We start from the raw sequence: 19,728 nt of genomic DNA, 5'->3' as shown, positions 1-19,728 counted from the left end.
TATTGGATCCAAGATGTACTCTATATAATTCAGGCGGGTTATTATCCGCTCCTGGCTGTTGTCGGTGTCCCTGGTAAGTCTCACTATCCAGTTATTTGTTGTATAAACTACTTTAAGTGTATTATTGCTCTGGAATTTCCATCTTGGAAAGATTGAATGCATGTTCTTCAGTTCCAGTCACTAATCTCAGTCCCTATCCAGTATCCACACACCGCTCTCTGGCTGAAATCGGAGACTGGGGTCACAATCTCCGCGCTCCCTTTGACACTGAAATTATTTATATCCAGATGTTCTTTCTATTCCCAATCCTGCCCACTTGCCATCGCCTCATCGCAGAACAATCCATCATCTGTGTCTGTGTCAAATCCAGACTCGACTATTGCGATTAAATTCGAGCCACTCAATTGCTGTTCTAAATCTTCATGAAGCACAGATCACCCGCAACTCTGCTGTCCATATCCTAACCCACACACAATGCCAGTCACGTACCGTCCCTCTGCTCACTGATCTACATTGGTTCCCAATCTTGCAGCTCTCAAGAGCAATGTTCTCATTCTATGATTGAAATTCTCCACAGTCTCACGTAAAAAAATTATCCCATTTCCAACGAATGGGAAAACAGTTAATTTTCGTTCCATGTCCAGTTATATTATTGTTAAGATGGTGGTGGGTCTGTGGATGGGTCTCTGGAGGTTGTGTTATTGGGAGGTTAGTGGAGGTGATGTGGATGGATCTCTGGAGGTTGTGTTATTGGGAAGTTAGTGGAGGTGATGAGGATGTGTTTCTGGAAGGTATGTCATTGGGAAGTTAGTGGAGGTGATGTGGATGGGTTTCTGGAGGAAGTGTTTATGGGAGGTTAGTGGAAGTGATGAGGATGTGTTTCTGGAGGCTGTGTTATTGGGGAGTTCCTGGAGGCGATAAGGATGTTTTTTGGATGTTGTGTTTATGGGAGGTTAGTGGAGTTGCTGTGGATGTGTTTCTGGAGGTTGTTTTATTGGCAAATTATTGGGGGTGCTGTGGTTGGGTTCCTTGAGATTGTTAGGGGCTGCTTAGTACAGGGCATTATAGGGGCTGTTTAGCACAGGGCTAAATCGCTGGCTTTGAAAGCAGACCAAGGCAGGCAAGCAGCACGGTCCCATTCCCGTAACAGCCTCCCCGAACAGGCGCCGGAATGTGGCGACTAGGGGCTTTTCACAGTAATTAATTTGAAGCCTACTTGTGAAATTAGGCGATTTTCATTTCATTTATTGGGAGTTTAGTGGAGTTGATGAGGGTGGTTTTCTCGAGGTTGTGTTATTTGGAAATTAGTGAGTGTGCTGTGCATGTGTTATTGGAGGCTGTGTTATAGGGTAGTTAGTGGAGGTCATAAGGATGAATTTCTGGAGTTTGTGTAATTCGGAATGTGTGGAGGTGTGTGGATGGGTTTCTGGAGATTTTGTTATTGGGAAGTTAGTGGCGGTGCTTTGAGTGAAATTCTGGAGGTTGTGTTATTGGGAAGCTAGTGGGGCTACTGTGGTAGGGTTTCTGGAGATTGTGTTATTGGGAGGTTAGTGGCGGTGATGTTGATGGGTTTCTGGAGGCTGTGTTATTGGGAAGTTAGTGGACGTGATGTTGATGGGTTTCAGGAGGTTGTGTTATTGGGAATTTAGTGGGGTTGTTGTGGTTGGGTTTCTTGAGATTGTGTTATTAGAAGTTTCGTGGAGGTGATGAGGATGTGTTTACCAAGGTTGTGTTATTGGGATGTTGGTGTGGGTGCTGTGAATGTGCTTCTGGAGGTTGTGTTATTGAAATTAAAAGGAAAATTGAAAATCGCTTATTGTTACAAGTAGACTTTAAATGATGGACCCTAGTCGCCACATTCCGGCGACAGTTCGGGGAAGCTGGGACGGGAATTGAACCATGCTGCTGGCCTGCTTTCACAGTGGAGGTTCTCTGGTTGTGTTTCTGGAGGTTGTGTTATTGGGAAGTTAATGGAGATGATGAGGATGTGTTTATGGAGATTGTGTTGTTGGGAAGTTAGTGGCGGTGGTGATGATGGATTTCTGGAGGTTGTGTTATTGGAAAGTTAGTGGAGCTGCTGTGGATGTGTTTCTGGAGGTTGTGTTATTAGGATGTTCGTGGAGGTGATGTGGCTGTGTTTCTGGAGGTTGTCTTAATGGGAAGTTAGTGGAGGTGATGCGAATCTGTTTCTGGACGTTTTGTTATTGGGAAATTAGTGGTGGTGATATGCATGTGTTGCTGGAGGTAGTGTTTTTGGCGATATAGTGGAGGTGATTTGTTTATGTTTCTAGAAGTTATATTATCGCGCTCATAAGGGGGTGGTGTTTGCTAGAGCTGTTGGGGAGGGTTGGGACTGCTGTGGCAGGGTGATGGGAACCGATATAGGAAGTCGGAAATTAGTAAAACAGCATCAGAAGCAAAAGGCAGTGAGGGGGTTCGTGTAAGGCAGAGGAGCCATAGTCAAAAATCAAAAACGGCGACAGTACAAGGAACAGTGAATATTAATATTAAACAGTGAACAGTAATATTAAAAGGAATACAACGGGAAGTAAAAATATAAATGGTAAGTGACGCGGCAGGTTGTTACATGAAGATATGGGTTCAACGACAAGGAAAATTCAGAGAAACGTTAAGAGGAAATATAACTTAGGAGAGGTTACTGATCGAGGTGTTAAGATTCAAAACAGAGGTATAAAAGCCGACATAAGTGTACTTTAGCTGAATGCTCGTAGTATTCGGAATAAGCTAAATGAGTTGATGGCGCAAATTATCGTGAATGACTATGATTTAGTGGCCATTACTGAAACATGGTTACAGGATGGTCACGACTGGGAGTTAAATATCGAGGGTATCAATCTATTCGGATTGACAGATTGAATGGTAAGGGAGGTGGTGTAGCTCTGTTATTTAAGGATGACATCCGGGCAATAGTGAGGGATTACATCAGTGTTATGCAGGCTAAGTTTGAATTCGTTTGGGTGGAACTCAGGGATAATAAGGCGAAAATGTCACTGATAGCAGAAGTCTATAGGCCACCAAAGGGTAACATTATGGTGGGGCAGGCAATAAACAAAGAAATAACGGATGCATGTAGAAATGATACAGCAGTTAGCATGGGGATTTTAATCTACATGTCGATTGGTTTAACCAGGTCGGTCAAGGCAGCCTTGAGGAGGAGTTTATAGAATGTATCCGGGATAGTTTCCTAGAACAGTATGTAATGGAATCTACGAGGGAACAAGCGGTCCTAGATCTGGTCCTGTGTAATGAGATAGGATTGATTAATGATCTCATAGTTAGGGATCCTCTCGGAAGGAGCGATCACAATATGGTGGAATTTGAAATACAGATGAAGGGCGAGAAGGTAAAATCAAACACTAGTGTTTTGTGCTTAAGCAAAGGCGAATACAATGGGATGAGAGAAGAGCTAGTTAAGGTAGACTGGGAGCAAAGACTTCATGGTGAAACAGTTCAGGAACAGTGGAGATCCATCCAAGCGATTTTTCTCAGTGCTCAGCAAAGGTTTATACCAACAAAAAGGAAGGACGGTAGAAAGAGGGAAAATTGACCGTGGATATTTAAGGGAGAGTATCAAATTGAAGGAAAACGCATACAAAGTGGCAACTATTAGTGGGAGACTAGAGGACTGGGAAATCTTCAAGGGGCAACAGAAAGATACTCAAAAAGCTATAAAGAAGAGTAAGATAGATTATGAGAGTAACCATGCTCAGAATATAAAAACAGATAGTAAACGTTTCTACAAATATATAAAACAAAAATGAGTGGCTAAGGTAAATATTGGTCCTTTAGAGGATGAGAAGGGAGATGAAGAAATGGCTGAGGAACTGAACTGGTGTTTTGGGTCGGTCTTCACAGTGGAAGACACAAATAACATGCCACTGACTGATTGAAATGAGGCTTTGACAGGTGAGAACCTTGAGATGATTGTTATCAGTAAGGCGATAGTGATGGGCAAGCTAATTGGGCTAAAGGTAGACAAGTCTCCTGGCCCTGATGGAATGCATCCCAGTGTGCTAAAATAGATGGTTAGGGAAATTGCAAATGCACTAGTGATAATTTACCAAAATTCACCAGACTTTGGGGTGGTCCCGGCGGATTCGAAATTCGCAAACTTGACACCACTGTTTAAAAAAGGAGGTAGCAGAAAGCGGGTAATAAGCGGATGAGCTTAACTTCGGTAGTAGGGAAGATGCTGGAATCTATCATCAAGGAAGAAATAGCGAGGCATCTGGATGGAAATTGTCCCACTGGGCAGTCGCAGCATGGGTTCATAAAGGGCAGGTCGTGCCGAACTAAATTAGTGGATTTCTTTGATGGCATTGCCACTGCGGTAGATAACGGGGAGACAGTGGATGTGGTATATCCGGATTTCCAGAAAGCCTTTGACTTGTCACACCTTGGTGCCACACAAAAGGTTGATGCTTAAGATAAAGACGCATGGCATTAAGGGTAAAGTAGTAGCATGGTTAGAGGATTGGTTAATTAATAGAAAGCAAAAAGCGGGGATTAATGGTTGTTTCTCTGGTTGGCTATCAGTAGCTAGTGGTGTCCCTCAGGGATGTTGAGCCCACAATTGTTCACAATTTACATGGATGATTTGGAGTTGGGGACCAAGTGCAATGTGTCCAAGTTTGCAGACGACACTAAGATGAGTGGTAAAGCAAAAAATGCAGAGGATACCGGAAGTCTGCAGAGGGATTTGGATAAGTTAAGTGAATGGCCTTGACTCTGGCAGATGGAATACAATGTTGACAAGTGTGAGGTAATCCATTTTGGTAGGAATAACAGCAAAAGGGATTATTATTTAAATGATAAAATATTAAAACATGCTGCTATGCAGAGAGACATGGGTGTGCTAGTGCATGAGTCGCAAAAAGTTGGTTCACAGGTGCAACAGGTGTTTAAGAAGGCGAATGGAATGTTGTCCTTCATTGCTAGAGGGATGGAGTTTAAGACTAGGGAGGTTATGCTGCAATTGTATAAGGTGTTAGTGAGGCCACACCTGGAGTATTGTGTTCAGTTTTGGTCACCATACATGAGAAAGGACATACTGGCACTGGAGGGAGTGCAGAGGAGATTCACTAGTTTAATCTCGGAGCTGAATGGGTTGGATTACGAGGCAATGTTGAGGAGACTGGGACTGTACTCGTTGTAATTTAGAAGGATGAGGGGGGATCTGACAGAAACATATAAGATTATGAAGGGAATAGATAGGATAGATGCGGGCAGGTTGTTTCCACTGGCGGGTGAAAGCAGAACAAGGGGGCATAGCCTCAAAAGGGGAAGTAGATTTAGGATTGAGTTAAGAAGCAACTTCTTCTCCCAAAGGGTTGTGAATCTATGGAATTCCTTGCCCAGTGAAGCAGTAGAGGCTCCTTCACTAAATGTTTTTAAGATAAAGATAGATAGTTTTTTGAAGAATAAAGGGATTAAGGGTTATGGTGTTCGGTGGGAAAGTGGAGCTGAGTCCACAAAAGATCAGCCATGACCTCATTGAATGGTGGAGCAGGCTCGAGGGGCCAGATGGCCTACTCCTGCTCCTAGTTCTTATGTTCTGTTCTTAAAGATCATTGTGATGTGGATGGGTTTCTGGAGGTTGTGCTATTGGGAAGTTAATGGAGGTGATGAGGTTGTGTTTCCGGATGTTGTGTTATTGGGAAGTTAGTGGCGGTGATGAGGATGTGTTTCTGGATGTTGTGTTATTGGGGAGTTAGTGGAGGTGATGAGGATGGGTTTCTGGAGGTTGTGTTATTGGGAGGTTTAAGGGGGTGATGAGGATGTGTTTCTGGAGTTTGTGTTATTGGGAAGTTAGTGGAGGTGATCTGGACGTGTTTCTGGAGGTTGTGTTATTGGGGAGTTAGTGGAGGTGATGTCGATGGGTTTCTGGAGGTTGTGTTATTGGGAGGTTTAAGGGGGTGATGAGGATGTGTTTCTGGAGGTTGTGTTATTGGGATGTTAGTGGAGGTGATGTGGATGTGTTTCTGGAGGTTGTGTTATTGGGAAATAAGTGGAGGTGATGTGGATGGGTTCCTGGAGGTTGTGTTATTGGGAAGTTAGTGGAGGTGATGAGGATGTGTTTCTGGAGGTTGTGTTCTTGAGGAGTTAGTGGAGGTGATGAGGATGTGTTTCTGGAGGTTGTGTTATTGGGATGTTAGTGGAGGTGATGTGGATGTGTTTCTGGAGGTTGTGTTATTGGGGAATTAGTGGAGGTGATGTGGATGGGTTTCTGGAGGTTGTGTCATTGGGAGGTTTAAGGGGGTGATGTGAATGGTTTTCTGGAGTTTGTGTTATGGGGGAGTTCGTGGAGGTGATGTGCATGTGTTTACTGGAGGTTGTGTTATTGGATGGTTAGTGGAGCTGATATGGATCGGTTTCTATAGGTTGTGTTGTTGGTAAGTTCGTGGTGGTGATGTGGATGTGTTTCTGGTGATTTTGTTATTGGGAAGTTAATCGAGATGGTGAGGATGTGTTTCTGGAGATTGTGCTATTGGGAAATTAGTCGAGATGGTGAGCATGTGTTTCTGGGGGTTGTGTTATTGGGAGGTTAGTGGAGGTGATGAGGATGTGTTTCTGGAGGTTGTGTTATTGGGAAGTTAATGGAGGTGATGTGGATGTGTTTCTGGAGGTTGTGTTATTGGGAAGTTAGTGGAGTTGATGTGGATGTGTTTCTGGAGGTTGCGTTATTGGGAAGTTAGTGGAGTTGATGTGGATGTGTTTCTGGAGGTTGCGTTATAGGGACGTTTAAGGGGGTGATGTGAATGGGTTTCTGGAGGTTGTGTGATTGGGAAGTTAGTGGAGGTGATGAGGATGTGTTTCTGGAGGTTGTGTGATTGGGAAGTTAGTGGAGGTGATGAGGACGTGTTTCTGGAGGTTGTGTTATTGGGAGGTTAGTGGAGGTGATGAGGATGTGTTTCTGGAGGTTGTGTTATTGGGAAGTTAGTGGAGTTGATGTGGATGTGTTTCTGGAGGTTGCATTTTTGGGAAGTTAGTGGAGTTGATGTGGATGTGTTTCTGGAGGTTGCGTTATTTGGAAGTTAGTGGAGTTGATGTGGGTGTGTTCCTGGAGGTTGCGTTAAAGGGACGTTTAAAGGGGTGATGTGAATGGGTTTCTGGAGGTTGTGTGATTGGGAAGTTAGTGGAGGTGATGAGGATGTGTTTCTGGAGGTTGTGTTATTGGGAAGTTAGTGGAGGTGATGAGGATGTGTTTCTGGAGGTTGTGTTATTGGGAAGTTAGTGGTGGTGATGAGGATGTGTTTCTGGAGGTTGTGTTATTGGGAAGTTAGTGGAGGTGATGAGGATGTGTTTCTGGAGGTTGTGTTATTGGGAAGTTAGTGGAGGTGATGAGGATGTGGTTCTGGTGGTTGTGTTATTGGGAAGTTAGTGATGGTGATGAGGATGTGTTTCTGCAGGTTGTGTTATTGGGAAGTTAGTGGAGGTGATGAGGATGTGGTTCTGGAGGTTGTGTTATTGGGAAGTTAGTGGAGGTGATGAGGATGTGGTTCTGGAGGTTGTGTTATAGGCAGGTTAGTGGTGGTGATGAGGATGTGTTTCTGGAGGTTGTGTTATTGGGAAGCTGGTGGAGGTGATGAGGATGTGGTTCTGGAGGTTGTGTTATTGGGAAGTTAGTGGAGGTGATCAGGATGTGTTTCTGGAGGTTGTGTTATTGTGAAGTTAGTGGAGGTGGTGTGGATGTGTTTCTGGAGGTTGTGTTATTGGGAAGTTAGTGGAGGTGATTGTTTTTGTTTTAACAATACAGCGCAGTACAGGCCCTTCGGCCCACGATGTTGCACCGAAACAAAAGCCATCTAACCTACACTATGCCATTATCATCCATATGTTTATCCAATAAACTTTTAAATGCCCTCAATGTTGGCGAGTTCACTACTGTAGCAGGTAGGGCATTCCACGGCCTCACTACTCTTTGCGTAAAGAACCTACCTCTGACCTCTGTCCTATATCTATTACCCCTGAGTTTAAAGTTATGTCCCCTCGTGCCAGCCATATCCATCCGCGGGAGAAGGCTCTCACTGTCCACCCTATCCAACCCCCTGATCATTTTGTATGCCTCTATTAAGTCTCCTCTTAACCTTCTTCTCTCCAACGAAAACAACCTCAAGTCCATCAGCCTTTCCTCATAAGATTTTCCCTCCATACCAGGCCACATCCTGGTAAATCTCCTCTGCACCCGCTCCAAAGCCTCCACGTCCTTCCTATTATGCGGTGACCAGAACTGTACGCAATACTCCAAATGCGGCCCTACCAGAGTTCTGTACAGCTGCAACATGACCTCCCGACTCCGGAACTCAATCCCTCTACCAATAAAGGCCAACACTCCATAGGCCTTCTTCACAACCCTATCAACCTGGGTGGCAACTTTCAGGGATCTATGTACATGGACACCTAGATCCCTCTGCTCATCCACATTTTCAAGAACTTTACCGTTAGCCAAATATTCCGCATTCCTGTTATTCCTTCCAAAGTGAATCACCTCACACTTCTCTACATTAAACTCCATTTGCCACCTCTCAGCCCAGCTCTGCAGCTTATCTATATCCCTCTGTAACCTGCTACATCCTCCCACACTATCGACAACACCACCGACTTTAGTATCGTCTGCAAATTTACTCACCCACCCTTCTGCGCCTTCCTCTAGGTCATTGATAAAAATGACAAACAGCAACGGCCCCAGAACAGATCCTTGTGGTACTCCACTTGTGACTGTACTCCATTCTGAACATTTCCCATCAACCACCACCCTCTGTCTTCTTTCAGCTAGCCAATTTCTGATCCACATCTCTAAATCACCCTCAATCCCCAGCCTCCGTATTTTTTGCAATAGCCTACCGTGGGGAACCTTATCAAACGCTTTTCTGAAATCCATATACACCACATCAACTGCTCTACCCTCGTCTACCTGTTCAGTCACCTTCTCAAAGAACTCAATAAGGTTTGTGAGGCATCACCTACCCTTCACAAAGCCATGCTGACTATCCCTGATCATATTATTCCTATCTAGATGATTATAAATCTTGTCTCTTATAATCCCCTCCAAGACTTTACCCACTACAGACGTGAGGCTCACCGGTCTATAGTTGCCGGGGTTGTCTCTGCTCCCCTTTTTGAACAAAGGGACCACATTTGCTGTCCTCCAGTCCTCTGGCACTATTCCTGTAGCCAATGATGATATAAAAATCAAAGCCAAAGGTCCAGCAATCTCTTCCCTGGCCTCCCATAGAATCCTAGGATAAATCCCATCAGGTCCCGGGGACTTATCTATTTTCAGCCTGTCCAGAATTGCCAACACCTCTTCCCTACGTACCTCAATGCCATCTATTCTATTAGCCTGGGGCTCAGCATTCTCCTCCACAACATTATCTTTTTCCTGAGTGAATACTGACGAAAAATATTCATTTAGTATCTCGCCTATCTCTTCAGAATCCACACACAATTTCCCATCCCTGTCCTTGACTGGTCCTACTCTTTCCCTAGTCATTAGCTTATTCCTGACATACCTATAGAAAGCTTTTGGGTTTTCCTTGATCCTTCCTGCCAAATACTTCTCATGTCCCCTCCTTGCTCGTCTTAGCTCTCTCTTTAGATCCTTCCTCGCTACCTTGTAACTATCCATCGCCCCAACCGAAACTTCACACTTCATCTTCACATAGGCCTCCTTCTTCCTCTTAACAAGAGATTCCACTTCCTTGGTAAACCACGGTTCCCTCGCTCGACGCCTTCCTCCCTGTCTGACCAGTACATACTTATCAAGAACACGCAGTTGCTGATCCTTGAACAAGCCCCACTTATCCAGTGTGCCCAACACTTGCAGCCTACTTCTCCACCTTATCACCCCCAAGTCACGTCTAATGGCATCATAATTGCCCTTCCCTCAGCTATAACTCTTGCCCTGCGGTGTATACTTATCCCTTTCCATCATGATAAGGATGTGTTTCTGGAGGTTGTGTTATAGGGAAGTTAGTGGTGGTGATGAGGATGTGTTTCTGGAGGTTGTGTTATTGGGACGTTAGTGGAGGTGATGTAGATGGGTTTGTCGAAGCTTTCTAATTGGGAAGTTAGTGTTGGTGATGTGGATGGGTTTCTGGTGGTTGTGTGATTGGGACGTTAGTGGAGGGGATGAGGATGTGTTTCTGGAGGTTGTGTGATTGGGAAGTTAGTGGAGTTGATGAGGATGTGTTTCTGGAGGTTGTGTTATTGGGAAGTTAGTGGAGGTGATGAGGATGTGTTTCTGGAGGTTGTGTTATTGGGGTGTTAGTGGAGGCCATGAGGATGGGATTCTGAAGTTTGTGTTATTGGGAAGTAAGTGGAGATGATGAGGATGTGTTTCTGGAGGATGTGTTATTGGGAAGTTAGTGGAGGTGATGTAGATGGGTTTGTCGAAGCTTTCTAATTGGGAAGTTAGTGTTCGTGATGTGGATGGGTTTCTGGTGGTTGTGTGATTGGGACGTTAGTGGAGGGGATGAGGATGTGTTTCTGGAGGTTGTGTTATTGGGAAATTAGTGGAGGTGATGTGGATGTGTTTCTGGAGGTTGTGTTATTGGGACGTTAGTGGCGGTGATGAGGATGAGTTTCTGGAGGTTGTGTTATTGGAAGTTAGTGGAGGTGAAGTGGATGTGTTTCTGGAGGTTGTGTTACTGGGAAGTTATTGGAGGTGATGTGGATGTGTTTCTGGTGGTTGTGTTATTGGCAGGTTAGTGGAGGTGATGAGGATGTGTTTCTGGAGGTTGTGTTATTGGGAAGTTAGTGGTGGTGATGAGGATGTGTTTCTGGAGGTTGTGTTATTGGGAAGTTAGTGGAGGTGATGAGGATGTGTTTCTGGAGGTTGTGTTATTGGGAAGTTAGTGGAGGTGATGAGGATGTGGTTCTGGTGGTTGTGTTATTGGGAAGTTAGTGATGGTGATGAGGATGTGTTTCTGCAGGTTGTGTTATTGGGAAGTTAGTGGAGGTGATGAGGATGTGGTTCTGGAGGTTGTGTTATTGGGAAGTTAGTGGAGGTGATGAGGATGTGGTTCTGGAGGTTGTGTTATAGGCAGGTTAGTGGTGGTGATGAGGATGTGTTTCTGGAGGTTTTGTTATTGGGAAGCTGGTGGAGGTGATGAGGATGTGGTTCTGGAGGTTGTGTTATTGGGAAGTTAGTGGAGGTGATCAGGATGTGTTTCTGGAGGTTGTGTTATTGTGAAGTTAGTGGAGGTGGTGTGGATGTGTTTCTGGAGGTTGTGTTATTGGGAAGTTAGTGGAGGTGATTGTTTTTGTTTTAACAATACAGCGCAGTACAGGCCCTTCGGCCCACGATGTTGCACCGAAACAAAAGCCATCTAACCTACACTATGCCATTATCATCCATATGTTTATCCAATAAACTTTTAAATGCCCTCAATGTTGGCGAGTTCACTACTGTAGCAGGTAGGGCATTCCACGGCCTCACTACTCTTTGCGTAAAGAACCTACCTCTGACCTCTGTCCTATATCTATTACCCCTGAGTTTAAAGTTATGTCCCCTCGTGCCAGCCATATCCATCCGCGGGAGAAGGCTCTCACTGTCCACCCTATCCAACCCCCTGATCATTTTGTATGCCTCTATTAAGTCTCCTCTTAACCTTCTTCTCTCCAACGAAAACAACCTCAAGTCCATCAGCCTTTCCTCATAAGATTTTCCCTCCATACCAGGCCACATCCTGGTAAATCTCCTCTGCACCCGCTCCAAAGCCTCCACGTCCTTCCTATTATGCGGTGACCAGAACTGTACGCAATACTCCAAATGCGGCCCTACCAGAGTTCTGTACAGCTGCAACATGACCTCCCGACTCCGGAACTCAATCCCTCTACCAATAAAGGCCAACACTCCATAGGCCTTCTTCACAACCCTATCAACCTGGGTGGCAACTTTCAGGGATCTATGTACATGGACACCTAGATCCCTCTGCTCATCCACATTTTCAAGAACTTTACCGTTAGCCAAATATTCCGCATTCCTGTTATTCCTTCCAAAGTGAATCACCTCACACTTCTCTACATTAAACTCCATTTGCCACCTCTCAGCCCAGCTCTGCAGCTTATCTATATCCCTCTGTAACCTGCTACATCCTCCCACACTATCGACAACACCACCGACTTTAGTATCGTCTGCAAATTTACTCACCCACCCTTCTGCGCCTTCCTCTAGGTCATTGATAAAAATGACAAACAGCAACGGCCCCAGAACAGATCCTTGTGGTACTCCACTTGTGACTGTACTCCATTCTGAACATTTCCCATCAACCACCACCCTCTGTCTTCTTTCAGCTAGCCAATTTCTGATCCACATCTCTAAATCACCCTCAATCCCCAGCCTCCGTATTTTTTGCAATAGCCTACCGTGGGGAACCTTATCAAACGCTTTTCTGAAATCCATATACACCACATCAACTGCTCTACCCTCGTCTACCTGTTCAGTCACCTTCTCAAAGAACTCAATAAGGTTTGTGAGGCATCACCTACCCTTCACAAAGCCATGCTGACTATCCCTGATCATATTATTCCTATCTAGATGATTATAAATCTTGTCTCTTATAATCCCCTCCAAGACTTTACCCACTACAGACGTGAGGCTCACCGGTCTATAGTTGCCGGGGTTGTCTCTGCTCCCCTTTTTGAACAAAGGGACCACATTTGCTGTCCTCCAGTCCTCTGGCACTATTCCTGTAGCCAATGATGATATAAAAATCAAAGCCAAAGGTCCAGCAATCTCTTCCCTGGCCTCCCATAGAATCCTAGGATAAATCCCATCAGGTCCCGGGGACTTATCTATTTTCAGCCTGTCCAGAATTGCCAACACCTCTTCCCTACGTACCTCAATGCCATCTATTCTATTAGCCTGGGGCTCAGCATTCTCCTCCACAACATTATCTTTTTCCTGAGTGAATACTGACGAAAAATATTCATTTAGTATCTCGCCTATCTCTTCAGAATCCACACACAATTTCCCATCCCTGTCCTTGACTGGTCCTACTCTTTCCCTAGTCATTAGCTTATTCCTGACATACCTATAGAAAGCTTTTGGGTTTTCCTTGATCCTTCCTGCCAAATACTTCTCATGTCCCCTCCTTGCTCGTCTTAGCTCTCTCTTTAGATCCTTCCTCGCTACCTTGTAACTATCCATCGCCCCAACCGAAACTTCACACTTCATCTTCACATAGGCCTCCTTCTTCCTCTTAACAAGAGATTCCACTTCCTTGGTAAACCACGGTTCCCTCGCTCGACGCCTTCCTCCCTGTCTGACCAGTACATACTTATCAAGAACACGCAGTTGCTGATCCTTGAACAAGCCCCACTTATCCAGTGTGCCCAACACTTGCAGCCTACTTCTCCACCTTATCACCCCCAAGTCACGTCTAATGGCATCATAATTGCCCTTCCCTCAGCTATAACTCTTGCCCTGCGGTGTATACTTATCCCTTTCCATCATGATAAGGATGTGTTTCTGGAGGTTGTGTTATAGGGAAGTTAGTGGTGGTGATGAGGATGTGTTTCTGGAGGTTGTGTTATTGGGACGTTAGTGGAGGTGATGTAGATGGGTTTGTCGAAGCTTTCTAATTGGGAAGTTAGTGTTGGTGATGTGGATGGGTTTCTGGTGGTTGTGTGATTGGGACGTTAGTGGAGGGGATGAGGATGTGTTTCTGGAGGTTGTGTGATTGGGAAGTTAGTGGAGTTGATGAGGATGTGTTTCTGGAGGTTGTGTTATTGGGAAGTTAGTGGAGGTGATGAGGATGTGTTTCTGGAGGTTGTGTTATTGGGGTGTTAGTGGAGGCCATGAGGATGGGATTCTGAAGTTTGTGTTATTGGGAAGTAAGTGGAGATGATGAGGATGTGTTTCTGGAGGATGTGTTATTGGGAAGTTAGTGGAGGTGATGTAGATGGGTTTGTCGAAGCTTTCTAATTGGGAAGTTAGTGTTCGTGATGTGGATGGGTTTCTGGTGGTTGTGTGATTGGGACGTTAGTGGAGGGGATGAGGATGTGTTTCTGGAGGTTGTGTTATTGGGAAATTAGTGGAGGTGATGTGGATGTGTTTCTGGAGGTTGTGTTATTGGGACGTTAGTGGCGGTGATGAGGATGAGTTTCTGGAGGTTGTGTTATTGGAAGTTAGTGGAGGTGAAGTGGATGTGTTTCTGGAGGTTGTGTTACTGGGAAGTTATTGGAGGTGATGTGGATGTGTTTCTGGTGGTTGTGTTATTGGCAGGTTAGTGGAGGTGATGTGAATGTTTTTCTGGAGGTTGTGTTATTGGGAAGTTAGTGGAGGTGATGAGGATTTGTTTCTGGAGGTTGTGTTATTGGGACGTTAGTGGAGGTGATGAGGATGTGTTTATGGAGGTTGTGTTATTGGGAAGTTAGTGGAGGTGATGTGGGTGTGTGTCTGGAGGTTGTGTTATTGGGACGTTAGTGGAGGTGATGAGGATGTGTTTCTGGAGGTTGCGTTATTGGGAGGTTAGTGGAGGTGATGTGGATGTGTTTCTGGAGGTTGTGTTATTGGGAAGTTAGTGGAAGTGATGAGGATGTGTTTCTGGAGGATGTGTTATTGGGAGGTTAGTGGAGGTGATGATGATGGATTTCTGGAGGTTGTTTTATTGGGACGTTAGTGGAGGTGATGAGGATGTGTTTCTGGAGGATGTGTTATTGGGAAGTTAGTGGAGGTGATGATGATGGGTTTCTGGAGGTTGTTTTATTGCGACGTTAGCGGAGGTGATGAGGATGTGTTTCTGGAGGTTGTGTTATTGGGAAGTTAGTGGAGGTGATGTGGGTGTGTGTCAGGAGGTTGCGTTACTGGGAGGTTAGTGGAGGTGATGTGGATGTTTTTCTGGAGGTTGTGTTATTGGGAAGTTAGTGGAAGTGATCAGGATGGGTTTCTGGAGGTTGTGTTATTGGAAAGTTAGTGGAGGTGATGTGGATGTGTTTCTGGAGGTTGTGTTATTGGGAATTTTGTGGGGTTGTTGTGGTTGGGTTTCTTGAGATTGTGCTGTTGGAAGTTTCGTGGAGGTGATGAGGATGTGTTTACCAAGGTTGTGTTATTGGGATGTTGGTGGGGGTGCTCTGGATGTGTTTCTGGAGGTTGTATTATTGAAATTAAAAGAAAAATTGAAAATCGCTTATTGTTACAAGTAGGCTTCAACTGAAGGTCCCCAGTCGCCACATTCCGGCGACTGTTCGTGGAAGCTGGGACGGGGATTGAACCGTGCTGCTGGCCCGTTTGGTCTGCTTTCAAAGCCAGCGATTTAGCCCTGTGCTAAACCAGTCCCTACTGTAAACAGTGGAGGTTCGCTGGATGTGGTTCTGGAGGTTGTGTTATAGGGACGTTATTGGCGGTGATGAGGATGTGTTTCTGGAGGTTGTGTTATTGGAAAGTTAGTGGAGGTGATGTGGACGTGTTTCTGGAGGTTGTGTTATTGAGAAGTTAGTGGAGGTGATGAGGATGTGTTTCTGGTGGTTGTGTTATTGGGAGGTTAGTGGCGGTGATGAGGATGTGTTTCTGGAGGTTGTGTTATTGGAAAGTTAGTGGAGGTGATGTGGATGTGTTTCTGGAGGTTGTGTTATTGGGAATTTTGTGGGGTTGTTGTGGTTGGGTTTCTTGAGATTGTGCTGTTGGAAGTTTCGTGGAGGTGATGAGGATGTGTTTACCAAGGTTGTGTTATTGGGATGTTGGTGGGGGTGCTCTGGATGTGTTTCTGGAGGTTGTATTATTGGGAAGTTAGTTGAGGTGATGTGATGTGTTTCTGGAGGTTGTGTTATTGGGAAGTTAGTGGCGGTGATGAGGATGTGTTTCTGGAGGTAGTGTTATTGAGGAGTTAGCGGAGGTGATGAGGATGTGTTTATGGAGGTTGTGTTATTGGGAGGTTAGTGGCGGTGATGAGGATGTGTTTCTGGAGGTAGTGTTATTGAGGAGTTAGTGGAGGTGATGAGGATGTGTTTCTGGATGTTGTGTTATTGGGAAGTTAGTGGCGGTGATGAGGATGTGTTTCTGGAGGTAGTGTTATTGAGGAGTTAGTGGAGGTGATGAGGCTGTGTTTCTGGAGGTTGTGTTATTGGGAGGTTAGTGGCGGTGATGTGGATGTGTTTCTGGAGGTAGTGTTATTGAGGAGTTAGTGGAGGTGATGATGATGGGTTTCTGCAGGTTCTGTTATTGAGAAGTTAGTGGAGGTGATGAGGATGTGTTTCTGGAGGTTGTGTTATTGGGAAGTTAGTTGGGTTGATGAGGATGGGTTTTTGGAGGTTGTGTTATTGGGAAATTAGTGGAGGTGATGTGGATGTGGTTCTGGAGGTTGTGTTATTGGGAAGTTAGTGGAGGAGATGAGGATGTGTTTCTGGAGGTTGTGTTATTGGGGAGTTAGTGGAGGTGATGAGGATGTGTTTCTGGAGGTTGTGTTATTGGGGAGTTAGTGGAGGTGGTGAGGATGTGTTTCTGGAGGTTGTGTTATTGGGAAGTTAGTGGAGGAGATGAGGATGTGTTTCTGGTGGTTGTGTTATTGGGAGGTTAGTGGCGGTGATGAGGATGTGTTTCTGGAGGTTGTGTTATTGAGGAGTTAGTGGAGGTGATGAGGATGTGTTTCTGGAGGTTGTGTTATTGGGAAGTTAGTGGCGGTGATGAGGATGTGTTTCTGGAGGTTGTGTTATTGGGAAGTTAGTGGCGGTGATGAGGATGTGTTTCTGGAGGTTGTGTTATTGAGGAGTTAGTGGAGGTGATGAGGATGTGTTTCTGGAGGTTGTGTGATTGGGAAGTTAGTGGAGGTGATGAGGATGTGTATCAGGAAGGTGTGTTATTGGGAGGTTATTGGCGGTGATGAGAATGTGTTTCTGGAGGTTGTGTTATTGGGAAGTTAGTTGGGTTGATGAGGATGGGTTTTTGGAGGTTGTGTTATTGGGAAATTAGTGGAGGTGATGAGGATGTGTTTCTGGAGGTTGTGTTATTGGGACGTTAGTGGAGGTGATGAGGATGTGTTTCTGGTGGTTGTGTTATTGGGAGGTTAGTGGAGGTGATGAGGATGTGTTTCTGGTGGTTGTGTTATTGGGAGGTTAGTGGCGGTGATGAGGATGTGTTTCTGGAGGTTGTGTTATTGAGGAGTTAGTGGAGGTGATGAGGATGTGTTTCTGGAGGTTGTGTTATTGGGAAGTTAGTGGCGGTGATGAGGATGTGTTTCTGGAGGTTGTGTTATTGGGAAGTTAGTGGCGGTGATGAGGATGTGTTTCTGGAGGATGTGTTATTGAGGAGTTAGTGGAGGTGATGAGGATGTGTTTCTGGAGGTTGTGTTATTGAGGAGTTAGTGGAGGTGATGAGGATGTGTTTCTGGAGGTTGTGTTATTGGGAATTTAGTGGCGGTATTGAGGATGTGTTTCTGGAGGTTGTGTTATTGAGGAGTTAGTGGAGGTGATGAGGATGTGTTTCTGGAGGTTGTGTGATTGGGAAGTTAGTGGAGGTGATGAGGATGTGTATCAGGAAGGTGTGTTATTGGGAGGTTATTTGCGGTGATGAGGATGTGTTTCTGGAGGTTGTGTTATTGAGGAGTTAGTGGAGGTGATGAGGATGTGTTTCTGGAGGATGTGTTATTGGGAAATTAGTGGAGGTGATGTGGATGTGTTTCTGGAGGTTGTGTTATTGGGAGGTTAGTGGCGGTGATGAGGATGTGTTTCTGGAGGTTGTGTTATTGGGAAGTTAGTGGAGGTGATGAGGATGTGTATCAGGAAGGTGTGTTATTGGGAGGTTATTTGCGGTGATGAGGATGTGTTTCTGGAGGTTGTGTTATTGAGGAGTTAGTGGAGGTGATGAGGATGTGTTTCTGGAGGATGTGTTATTGGGAAGTTAGTGAAGGTGTTGAGGATGTGTTTCTGGAGGTTGTGTTATTGGGAAGTTACTGGAGGTGATGAGGATGTGTTTCTGGAGGTTGTGTTATTGGGAAGTTAGTGAAGGTGATGAGGATGTGTTTCTGGAGGTTGTGTTATTGGGAAATTAGTGGAGGTGATGAGGATGTGTTTCTGGAGGTTGTGTTATTGGGAAGTTAGTGGCGGTGATGAGGATGTGTTTCTGGTGGTTGTGTTATTGGGAGGTTAGTGGAGGTGATGAGAATGTGTTTCTGGTGGTTGTGTTACTGGGAAGTTATTGGATGTGATGTGGATGCATTTCTGGAGGTTGTGTTATTGGGAAGTTAGTGGAGGTGATGTGGATGCATTTCTGGAGGTTGTGTTATTGGGAAGTTATTGGAGGTGATGATGATGGGTTTCTGGAGGTTGTGTCACTGGGAAGTTAGTGGAGGTGATGATGATGGGTTTCTGGAGGTTGTGTTATTGGGGGGTTAGTGGAGGTGATGTGTATGCGTTTCCGTAGGTTGTCTGTGTTATTGGGGAGTTAGTGGAGATGGTGTGAATGTGTTTCTGGATTTTGTGTTTTTGGTTGTTTCGTGGAGGTGATGTAAATGTGTTTCTGGAGGATGTGTTATTGGGAAGTTAATGAACGTGCTGTGGATGTGTTTCTGGAGGTTGTGTTATTGGGAGGTTAGTGGAGGGGATAAAGATCGGCATGTGGACGTTGTGTTGTGAGCTGCTGCAGATATTCAGTGAGAACAGATAATTTGGTGACCCAGTTCTGGACTAGGTCTTGGGACTGTAGTTACCGTGAAACTGGGTCTGGGACATGACTAACAAATGGAGCAAACTCTGCCGAGAGTGGAAAGGCTGGAAAGAGAGAGGAGGAAGGTCTCAGTGCCAGAATCTTGGGGAATTACAAGAACACTTTAACAATCTACTCCTAAACCAGGAGCAGAGCGTCTGGCACATCTGATACAACAAGGAGCTGGTTACAGAACGGTGTCACCTCCTTCAGCACGGCCTGGAGCCTGATACCAGGCTGTGGATGGTCCTGTCAAATCTGATATAACAAGGAGCTGGTTACAGAACGGTGTCGCCTCCTCCAGCACGGCCTGGAGCCTGACACCAGGCTGTGGATGGTCCTGTCAAATCTGATATAACAAGGAGCTGGTTACAGAACGGTGTCGCCTCCTTCAGCACGGCCTGGAGCCTGACACCAGGCTGTGGATGGTCCTGTCAAATCTGATATAACAAGGAGCTGGTTACAGAACGGTGTCGCCTCCTTCAGCACGGCCTGGAGCCTGACACTAGGCTGTGGATGGTCCTGTCAAATCTGCTACAACAAGGAGCTGGTTACAGAACGGTGTCGCCTCCTTCAGCGCGGCCTGGAGCCTGACACCAGGCTGTGGATGGTCCTGTCAAATCTGATACAACAAGGAGCTGGTTATAGAACGGTGTCGCCTCCTTCAGCACGGCCTTGAGTCTGACACCAGGCTGTGGATGGTCCTGTCAAATCTGATATAACAAGGAGCTGGTTACAGAACGCTGTCACCTCCTTCAGCACGGCCTGGAGCCTGACACCAGGCTGTGGATGGTCCTGTCAAATCTGATACAACAAGGAGATGGTTACAGAACGGTGTCACCTCCTTCAGTTCGGTCTGGAGCCTGACAGCAGGCTGTGGATGGTCCTGTCAAATCTGCTACAACAAGGAGCTGGTTACAGAACGGTGTCGCCTCCTTCAGCACGGCCTGGAGCCTGACACCAGGCTGTGGATGGTCCTGTCAAATCTGATATAACAAGGAGCTGGTTACAGAACGGTGTCGCCTCCTTCAGCACGGCCTGGAGCCTGACACCAGGCTGTGGAT

The sequence above is a fragment of the Scyliorhinus torazame genome, chromosome 5, assembly GCF_047496885.1.
Source record: "Scyliorhinus torazame isolate Kashiwa2021f chromosome 5, sScyTor2.1, whole genome shotgun sequence".
Taxonomy (NCBI): domain Eukaryota; kingdom Metazoa; phylum Chordata; class Chondrichthyes; order Carcharhiniformes; family Scyliorhinidae; genus Scyliorhinus; species Scyliorhinus torazame.
This window is presented reverse-complemented; position numbering follows the sequence as displayed.